The following is an 11,621-nucleotide window of genomic DNA, read 5'->3' as shown; positions in this document are numbered from 1 at the left end:
TCCGTTATGATAAATTAATGTACTTAGCTTGAAAAAGTTTTTTACCTTTATCTTTGAATTTTTTTATTTTCTTTGTTGGTTTAAAGATTTTATTTATCTCATTTGTTTAGTGAAATTTTTTGAGAAAAGTTAATAGAAGAGTTAAACTTCTAATTTTACGTTTTCAAAACATATGCTTTTCCTAAGCTAATTAACTTTATTCCTTAATTAATTTATCTCATGCGTTTGCGACATGGACATTAATTAAGAAATATGTGAAGTAAATAATTGTTAAGATTTGACCTGTTATAATATAAGGTTCTTCAACAGGTCGTTTACCAATTCACGTTAGTAAGCATACAACAACTACTATAATTCAGAATAAAATTTGATTAATAGGGTAAAATTGAATGCCTCGGAATGGTGTTTTATTATAAAATGGTAAAATTATTAAGATTCTAATTGATAAAAATAATGCAATAACACCTCCTAACTTATTAGGGATAGATCGTAGAATTGCATATGCAAATAGGAAATATCATTCTGGTTGAATGTGAACTGGTGTTACTAATGGGTTGGCAGGTACAAAGTTATCTGGATCTCCTAATAGGTAAGGATTAATTAAACATAGTATAATTAATAATGATGTTATTATTACAAATGTAATAGAATCCTTAAAGGTAAAGTATGGATGGAATGGAATTTTTTCAATATCTCCATTTAGTCCAAGAGGATTATTAGATCCTGTTTGGTGAAGAAAAAATAAATGAATTGCTGCTATAGCAGCAATAATAAATGGTAATACATAATGGAATGTGAAGAATCGATTTAATGTTGCATTATCAACAGCGAATCCTCCTCATACTCATTGGACTAAATCTGTTCCTAAGTATGGGATTGCTGATAATAAATTAGTAATTACTGTTGTACCTCAAAAAGATATTTGGCCTCAGGGTAAGACATATCCTATAAATGCAGTTGCTATAACTAAAAATAAAATCACTGTACCAATTATTCAGGTATGTATATATATATAAGATCCATAGTAAATTCCCCGTCCTACATGTAAGTAAATACAAATAAAAAATATAGATGCTCCATTTGCGTGTAAGGTTCGGATAATTCAACCATTATTTACGTCTCGGCAGATGTGTACTACACTACTGAATGCTATTTCAATATTTGATGTATAATGTATAGCTAAAAATAGTCCAGTTACGATTTGAATTACCAAACATAACCCTAATAGGGATCCAAAATTTCATCAAAATGAAATATTTGTTGGGGCAGGTAAGTCAATTAAAGAGTTATTAATAATTTTAATTAAAGGATGTCTTAATCGTAAGGGTTTATTCATTAGTAATTATCTTATTTTACGAATAGGTCCCTGATTAATATTGGTGATTTTAACAACTGCTAGTAGTGCTAAAAATAAATAAATTATTATTATTATTGTAATAATGAATGTTGGTCTATTATATAATTTTTCTAAAGATATTGTTATTTCTTGATAATTGATTGAATTATCAATATTTATAGTTTCGGTGTTTTTGAAAAAGTCTATAAATATAGATATATCTAGAATAATTAATATTAATATGATAAATACTCACATTATTAATGTAATAATTATAGTGATTGATTTAGGCTGAAATATTTCGTTTGATGCAATTCTTGTAATGTAAATAAATAATACTAGTATACCACCAAGAAATGTTAAAAATAAAATATATGATAATCAATATCTTTCTATTATTGTTCCTGTTATTAATCCAACTAGGAAGGTTTGAAGGATAATAAAAAGCATTATTGATATTGGGTGTCTTAATTTAATAAAATTAATATTTATTACATTTGATAATGATATAATTATTATTTTGATCATTTCAGGGGTTAGTTTATTTAAAATACCGGTTTTGGGGACCGATGATGGAAGCTTTTCCACCTCTGAAGTTTTAAAAGTGGGGGCTGGACTTATTTCCGGTTTACAAGACCGGCGTTTTTTTTAAACTATTAAAACTAATGTTTATATTCTCTATTTTTACTTCTTTATTGATTTATTTTGCTGGTGTTTATGTTTTTTCTTCTAAACGTAAACATTTATTAATGGTTCTTTTGAGATTAGAATATATTGTTCTGTCTTTATTTATGTTAGTTATTGTTTTTCTTATTGAGTTTGATTATGATTATTTTTTTCCTGTTATTTTTTTAGTTTTTTCTGTTTGTGAGGGTGCTTTAGGTCTTTCTATTTTAGTTTCAATAATTCGTTCTCATGGTAATGATTTTTTTAATTCTTTTGGTTTATCTTTATGTTAAAGTATTTATTTATAACTATTTTTTTGATCCCTCTTTGTTTATTAAATAATTGTTGATGGTTGGTTCATTCTTTAATGTTTCTGTCGGGTTTTGTTTTTATAATTTGTGTTTATTCATATGCTGATTTGAATATAATTAGATATTATTTTGGTATTGATTATTTTTCTTTTAGTTTAATTTTACTTAGTTTTTGGATTTGTTCTTTAATAATCACTGCTAGAGGTTCAGTTTATTTAAGTTCATATCATTCTAATTTTTTTGTTTTTATGGTTTTGATTTTAATAATTATGCTTTATTGTTCATTTGCTAGATTAAGTCTTCTTTCTTTTTATATTTTTTTTGAGGCTAGATTAGTTCCTACTTTACTTTTAATTTTGGGTTGGGGTTATCAACCTGAGCGTTTGCAGGCTGGTGTTTATTTAATTTTTTATACTTTGGTTGCTAGATTACCTTTATTATTAGTTTTATTTAAGGTTTATGATTTTTCTAATACTTTATATTTTCCTTTATTGGTTGATTTTGGTTCTTATTATTTTATGTTTTATGTATTTATAATTTTGGCTTTTTTAGTTAAGATACCTATGTTTTTGGTTCATTTATGACTTCCTAAGGCTCATGTAGAGGCCCCTATTTCAGGTAGAATAATTCTTGCTGGTGTTTTATTAAAGTTAGGTGGTTATGGTATTTTTCGTGTTATAAAGGTTATTTCTTATTTGGGTTTAAAGTTTAATTATTTTTGATTGTCTTTAGGTTTATCTGGGGGTGTTATTGTAAGATCTATTTGTTTTCGTCAGGTTGATTTAAAGTCTTTAATTGCATATTCTTCTGTTGCTCATATAAGAATGGTTATTGGTGGATTGATGACTATGAATTGATGAGGTTGTGTAGGTTCTCTTTCTGTAATGGTTGGTCATGGTTTATGTTCTTCTGGTTTATTTTGTTTATCTAATATTATTTATGAACGTTTAGGTAGACGAAGATTATTAATTAACAAGGGTATAATTAATTTGATGCCAAGAATGGCTTTATGATGATTTCTTTTAAGATCATCAAATATGGCTGCTCCTCCTTCTTTAAATTTGGTAGGTGAAATTAGATTATTAAATAGAATTATATCTTGATCTTCTTTTAGATTCTTTGCTTTGATTTTTTTATCTTTTTTTAGAGCTGTTTATACTTTGTATATATATTCTTATTCTCAGCATGGGAATTATTATTCTGGTGTTTATACTTGTTCTCTTGGTTATTTTCGTGAATATCATCTTTTACTTTTACATTGATTGCCTTTAAATATTCTCTTTTTAAAGGGTGAATATTCCTTTGTTTAGTTTGCTTAAGTATTTTAATTAAAAATATTGTTTTGTGGAATCAATGATATGAAGTTTTTCATCTTAGGCCGTGAATTTATTTTCTATTTGTTCTTTGAGTTTTTTTTCTTTGTTTATTTCAAGAACTATAATTTTTATTTTAGGTATTTATTATTTAATAATTGATTATAGAGTTTTTGTTGAGTGAGAGCTTTTCAATTTAAATGGTTCTATAGTTGTTATAACTTTAATTTTGGATTGAATATCTCTTATTTTTATATCTTTTGTTATATATATTTCTTCTTTGGTTATTTATTATAGAGAGGATTATATATCTGTTGAAAAGAATATAAATCGTTTTATTATTATTGTTTTAATATTTATTCTTTCTATAGGTTTTTTAATTATTAGTCCTAATTTAATTAGAATTTTATTAGGTTGAGATGGTTTAGGTTTAGTTTCTTATTGTTTAGTTATTTATTATCAAAATGTAAAATCTTATAGTGCTGGTATATTAACTGCACTTTCTAATCGTATTGGTGATGTTGTTATTTTAATTTCTATTGCATGAATGTTAAATTTTGGTGGTTGAAATTATATTTATTATTATGATTTTATTTCTAATTCTTTTGAAATAAAGCTCATTACTATATTAATTGTTTTAGCAGCTATAACTAAGAGAGCTCAGATTCCTTTCTCTTCATGACTTCCTGCTGCTATAGCAGCTCCTACTCCTGTTTCTGCTTTAGTTCATTCTTGTACTCTTGTTACTGCTGGTGTTTATTTATTAATTCGTTTTAGACCAATATTGGATACTTGTAATTGTGGTTGATTTTTACTTTTAATTGGTTGTATAACTATATTTATGGCTGGATTGGGCGCTAATTTTGAGTTTGATTTAAAGAAGATTATTGCTCTTTCTACTTTAAGACAACTTGGTTTAATAATAAGAATTTTGGCTATAGGTTATCCAAAGCTTGCATTTTTTCATTTATTGGCTCATGCTTTATTTAAGGCATTATTATTTATATGTGCAGGTTCAATAATTCATAATTTGAAGGATTCTCAGGATATTCGTTTTATAGGATCAATTGTTAATTTCAAACCTTTAACTTCAGTTTGTTTTAATGTTTCTAGTTTATCTTTGTGTGGAATACCTTTTTTAGCGGGATTTTATTCAAAGGATTTAATTCTTGAGATGGTTTGTTTAAGATGAATTAATTGTTTAATTTTTTTTCTTTATTTTTTTTCTACTGGTTTAACTGCTTCTTATTCTTTTCGTTTGTTTTATTATTCAATATCTGGTGATAATAATTTTTATTCTAGATTTTCTTTTGATGATAAGGGTTATTATATTTCATTTGGAATAATTGGTCTATTGTTTGTTGCTGTTTTTGGTGGTAGTCTTTTATCTTGATTAATTTTTCCTATTCCTCATGTGATTGCTTTACCTTATTATTTAAAGTTTTTAACTATTACAGTTGTTATTTTAGGTGCTTATTTAGGTTATATTATTTCTAATTTTGATTTTTCTCATAATTTATTTTCTTTAAGTATACTTTCGTTTGTTACATTTGCTGGTTCTATATCATTTATATATTTTCTTTCAACTAAGTTTATTAGATATATTCCTTTAAAAATAGGTTATTATTCATCTAAGTCATTTGATTATGGTTGAGGTGAATTACTTGGTGGTCAAGGTTTATATAGATTATTTATTTATTTAATTGGTTATATTCAAGGTTGATATGATTCTAATTTCAAGATTTATCTTTTAACTTTTATTTTTTGAATATTTATTTTGGTAATATTGTTTTTCGTTTACTTAAATAGCTTATAATTAGAGCGTGACACTGAAGATGTTAAGGAAGTATTTTTACTTTTAAGTATTTATAAATATAGATATATTATTTTTACAGTGAAAATGTAACGTTTTATTTAAACTATATAAATTTTAGAAATGTTAACGGAGTTTAACCGCTAATATAAAAAGTTAGCAGCTTTCATATTGGCTTTACATTTCCTTAATTGGAACTATTATAGTTCAATTATATTATTAACAGTAATACGCCTCTTTTTGGCTTCAATTAATAAGAATAAGGGTAGTACATACCAATCTTCCAGGTCGAAACTGACTGCAATATTTCGCTTCTTATTCTATTTAAGGTTGATTGATAATATCAATACTTTTTGAATGCAACCCAAATGTTATATTTAACTACAACCCTTTATTCTGCTCATTGTAATGCTCCTTGGTTTCATTCATGGTATAGTCCTCCTAATAGAACTAGAATAAAAAATATTGTTGATACTGTTCAGATTATAATGTCTGAAGTTTTAAAAATAATTACAATTGGTAGAATTAGTGCAATTTCCACATCAAAAATTAAAAAGATTACTGCGATTAGGAAGAATCGTATTGAGAATGGTATTCGTGCTGATCTTTTTGGATCAAACCCACATTCAAATGGTGATCTTTTTTCTCGATCATTAATTAATTTTTTTGATAGTGTTGTTGCCAGGATTATAACAATTATTGGAATAATAAATCTAATGAAATCTCTTGTTGATAGAATTAGAATTGTTTTTCTTGATTTATATCAAGCTTTCTGATTGGAAGTCAAATGTACTATTTATACTAGAAAAACAATTATCTACCTCATCAATAAATAGAGATAAATAAGAATAATCATACTACGTCTACGAAGTGTCAGTATCATGCTGCTGCTTCAAATCCAAAGTGATGTCTTGGTGAAAATTGATTTATTGAGTGTCGAAGTAGACATGTTGATAAAAAGATTGTTCCAATAATTACGTGTAAACCATGGAATCCTGTTGCAACAAAGAATGTTGATCCATAAACTGCATCTGCAATGGTAAAAGGTGCTTCTCAATATTCATATGCTTGAAGTATTGTAAAGTATAGTCCTAATAACACTGTTAAGAATAATCCTTGTAGTGCTTGAGTATGATTAGATTCCATTAAACTATGATGTGCTCATGTTACTGTTACTCCTGATGCTAAAAGAATAGCTGTATTAAGTAATGGAATTTGTATAGGGTTAAAGGGTTGAATTCCTATTGGAGGTCATAGTATTCCTAGTTCAATTGTTGGTGCTAATCTTCTTCTAAAGAATGCTCAAAAAAAAGAAACGAAAAATAATACCTCTGATGGAATAAATAAAATTATTCCTCATCGTAATCCAATTGATACAAATCCTGTATGTAATCCTTGATATGTTCCTTCTCGTACTTCATCTCGTCATCATTGAATTATAGTTAGTAGGGTAATTCCAAATCCAATTTTGAATAAGTTAATATTAAATAGGTGGAATCATTTTGCTAGTCCTGATACTAGGACTATTGCTCGACCAGGTACATTAGCAGTACGGTTGGCAGCAAATATAATTGCAGGACACTTATTATTAACCTTATTAGGAAACACAGGACCATCTATAGCAATAAACTTAATCTCATTACTAATTATTGGACAAATACTTCTATTAATTCTAGAATCAGCAGTAGCAATAATTCAAGCCTATGTTTTCTCAATTCTAAGAACTCTATATTCTAGAGAAGTATATTAAACCTATGTTAACAACTCACTCAAACCACCCATTCCACTTAGTAGACTATAGACCTTGACCATTAACAGGAGCAATTGGAGCAATGAGAATAAGAATATATATACAAAGTATAAACAGCTCTAAAAAAAGATAAAAAAATCAAAGCAAAGAATCTAAAAGAAGATCAAGATATAATTCTATTTAATAATCTAATTTCACCTACCAAATTTAAAGAAGGAGGAGCAGCCATATTTGATGATCTTAAAAGAAATCATCATTAAGCCATTCTTGGCATCAAATTAATTATACCCTTGTTAATTAATAATCTTCGTCTACCTAAACGTTCATAAATAATATTAGATAAACAAAATAAACCAGAAGAACATAAACCATGACCAACCATTAGAGAAAGAGAACCTACACAACCTCATCAATTCATAGTCATCAATCCACCAATAACCATTCTTATATGAGCAACAGAAGAATATGCAATTAAAGACTTTAAATCAACCTGACGAAAACAAATAAATCTTACAATAACACCCCCAGATAATCCTAAAGACAATCAAAAATAATTAAACTTTAAACCCAAATAAGAAATAACCTTTATAACACGAAAAATACCATAACCACCTAACTTTAATAAAACACCAGCAAGAATTATTCTACCTGAAATAGGGGCCTCTACATGAGCCTTAGGAAGTCATAAATGAACCAAAAACATAGGTATCTTAACTAAAAAAGCCAAAATTATAAATACATAAAACATAAAATAATAAGAACCAAAATCAACCAATAAAGGAAAATATAAAGTATTAGAAAAATCATAAACCTTAAATAAAACTAATAATAAAGGTAATCTAGCAACCAAAGTATAAAAAATTAAATAAACACCAGCCTGCAAACGCTCAGGTTGATAACCCCAACCCAAAATTAAAAGTAAAGTAGGAACTAATCTAGCCTCAAAAAAAATATAAAAAGAAAGAAGACTTAATCTAGCAAATGAACAATAAAGCATAATTATTAAAATCAAAACCATAAAAACAAAAAAATTAGAATGATATGAACTTAAATAAACTGAACCTCTAGCAGTGATTATTAAAGAACAAATCCAAAAACTAAGTAAAATTAAACTAAAAGAAAAATAATCAATACCAAAATAATATCTAATTATATTCAAATCAGCATATGAATAAACACAAATTATAAAAACAAAACCCGACAGAAACATTAAAGAATGAACCAACCATCAACAATTATTTAATAAACAAAGAGGGATCAAAAAAATAGTTATAAATAAATACTTTAACATAAAGATAAACCAAAAGAATTAAAAAAATCATTACCATGAGAACGAATTATTGAAACTAAAATAGAAAGACCTAAAGCACCCTCACAAACAGAAAAAACTAAAAAAATAACAGGAAAAAAATAATCATAATCAAACTCAATAAGAAAAACAATAACTAACATAAATAAAGAAAGAACAATATATTCTAATCTCAAAAGAACCATTAATAAATGTTTACGTTTAGAAGAAAAAACATAAACACCAGCAAAATAAATCAATAAAGAAGTAAAAATAGAGAATATAAACATTAGTTTTAATAGTTTAAAAAAAAACGCCGGTCTTGTAAACCGGAAATAAGTCCAGCCCCCACTTTTAAAACTTCAGAGGTGGAAAAGCTTCCATCATCGGTCCCCAAAACCGGTATTTTAAATAAACTAACCCCTGAAATGATCAAAATAATAATTATATCATTATCAAATGTAATAAATATTAATTTTATTAAATTAAGACACCCAATATCAATAATGCTTTTTATTATCCTTCAAACCTTCCTAGTTGGATTAATAACAGGAACAATAATAGAAAGATATTGATTATCATATATTTTATTTTTAACATTTCTTGGTGGTATACTAGTGTTATTTATTTACATTACAAGAATTGCATCAAACGAAATATTTCAGCCTAAATCAATCACTATAATTATTACATTAATAATGTGAGTATTTATCATATTAATATTAATTATTCTAGATATATCTATATTTATAGACTTTTTCAAAAACACCGAAACTATAAATATTGATAATTCAATCAATTATCAAGAAATAACAATATCTTTAGAAAAATTATATAATAGACCAACATTCATTATTACAATAATAATAATAATTTATTTATTTTTAGCACTACTAGCAGTTGTTAAAATCACCAATATTAATCAGGGACCTATTCGTAAAATAAGATAATTACTAATGAATAAACCCTTACGATTAAGACATCCTTTAATTAAAATTATTAATAACTCTTTAATTGACTTACCTGCCCCAACAAATATTTCATTTTGATGAAATTTTGGATCCCTATTAGGGTTATGTTTGGTAATTCAAATCGTAACTGGACTATTTTTAGCTATACATTATACATCAAATATTGAAATAGCATTCAGTAGTGTAGTACACATCTGCCGAGACGTAAATAATGGTTGAATTATCCGAACCTTACACACAAATGGAGCATCTATATTTTTTATTTGTATTTACTTACATGTAGGACGGGGAATTTACTATGGATCTTATATATACATACATACCTGAATAATTGGTACAGTGATTTTATTTTTAGTTATAGCAACTGCATTTATAGGATATGTCTTACCCTGAGGCCAAATATCTTTTTGAGGTGCAACAGTAATTACTAATTTATTATCAGCAATCCCATATTTAGGAACAGATTTAGTCCAATGAGTATGAGGAGGATTCGCTGTTGATAATGCAACATTAAATCGATTCTTCACATTCCATTTTGTATTACCATTTATTATTGCTGCTATAGCAGCAATTCATTTATTTTTTCTTCACCAAACAGGATCTAATAATCCTCTTGGACTAAATGGAGATATTGAAAAAATTCCATTCCATCCATACTTTACCTTTAAGGATTCTATTACATTTGTAATAATAACATCATTATTAATTATACTATGTTTAATTAATCCTTACCTATTAGGAGATCCAGATAACTTTGTACCTGCCAACCCATTAGTAACACCAGTTCACATTCAACCAGAATGATATTTCCTATTTGCATATGCAATTCTACGATCTATCCCTAATAAGTTAGGAGGTGTTATTGCATTATTTTTATCAATTAGAATCTTAATAATTTTACCATTTTATAATAAAACACCATTCCGAGGCATTCAATTTTACCCTATTAATCAAATTTTATTCTGAATTATAGTAGTTGTTGTATGCTTACTAACGTGAATTGGTAAACGACCTGTTGAAGAACCTTATATTATAACAGGTCAAATCTTAATTATTATTTACTTCACATATTTCTTAATTAATGTCCATGTCGCAAACGCATGAGATAAATTAATTAAGGAATAAAGTTAATTAGCTTAGGAAAAGCATATGTTTTGAAAACATAAAATAAGAAGTTTAACTCTTCTATTAACTTTTCTCAAAAAATGTCACTAAACAAATGAGATAAATAAAATCTTTAAACCATCAAAGAAAATAAAAAAATTCAAAGATAAAGGTAAAAAACTTTTTCAAGCTAAGTACATTAATTTATCATAACGGAACCGTGGTAATGTTCCACGAACCCAAATAAAACCAAAAGATATAATAGCAAGCTTAATAAAAAATATAAAAGAATAAAAATCACCGCACAAAAAAATTAAAGCCAATAACATTCTTATGAAGACAATTCTAGTATATTCAGCTAAAAAAATTAAAGTAAAACCACCCGCACCATACTCAATATTAAATCCTGAAACTAACTCAGATTCCCCTTCAGCAAAATCAAAAGGAGTACGATTAGTTTCAGCTAAGCAAGAAGCAAAACAAGCTAAAGCTAAAGGAAAAGAAATAATAATTAATCAACAATAAAGCTGATAGTTTATAAAATCAAACATATTAAAACTACCAATTAAAATAATTAAAGACAATAAAATTAAAGCTAAACTAACTTCATAAGAAATTGTTTGAGCAACAGAACGAAGAGAACCTAATAATGAATAATTTGAATTAGAAGATCAACCAGCAATTATAACAGTATAAACACCTAATCTAGTACAACATAAAAAAAATAAAAATCCATAAGAAAAAGAACACATATAAGTTAAATAAGGAAAAATTACTCAAACGGCTAAAGAAATCATTAAATTAAAAACAGGGGAAAAATAATAAAGTAGGTATTAGATATAATAGGAATTGGGTGCTCCTTACAAATTAACTTAATAGCATCTCTAAATGGCTGAGGAATTCCAACAAAACCTACCTTATTTGGACCCTTTCGAATCTGAATATAACCTAAAACCTTACGCTCTAATAAAGTTAAAAAGGCAACACTAATTAAAACACAAATAACCAATAAAAGAAAATTCAAAATAAATATAAATAAATCATAAAGTATCAATACTATTTGTAGAAA

This window comes from Schistocerca gregaria, unplaced genomic scaffold, assembly GCF_023897955.1.
Source record: "Schistocerca gregaria isolate iqSchGreg1 unplaced genomic scaffold, iqSchGreg1.2 ptg000077l, whole genome shotgun sequence".
Classification (NCBI taxonomy): domain Eukaryota; kingdom Metazoa; phylum Arthropoda; class Insecta; order Orthoptera; family Acrididae; genus Schistocerca; species Schistocerca gregaria.
The sequence above is the reverse complement of the archived record's forward strand: the minus strand, read 5'-3'. Positions refer to the sequence as shown.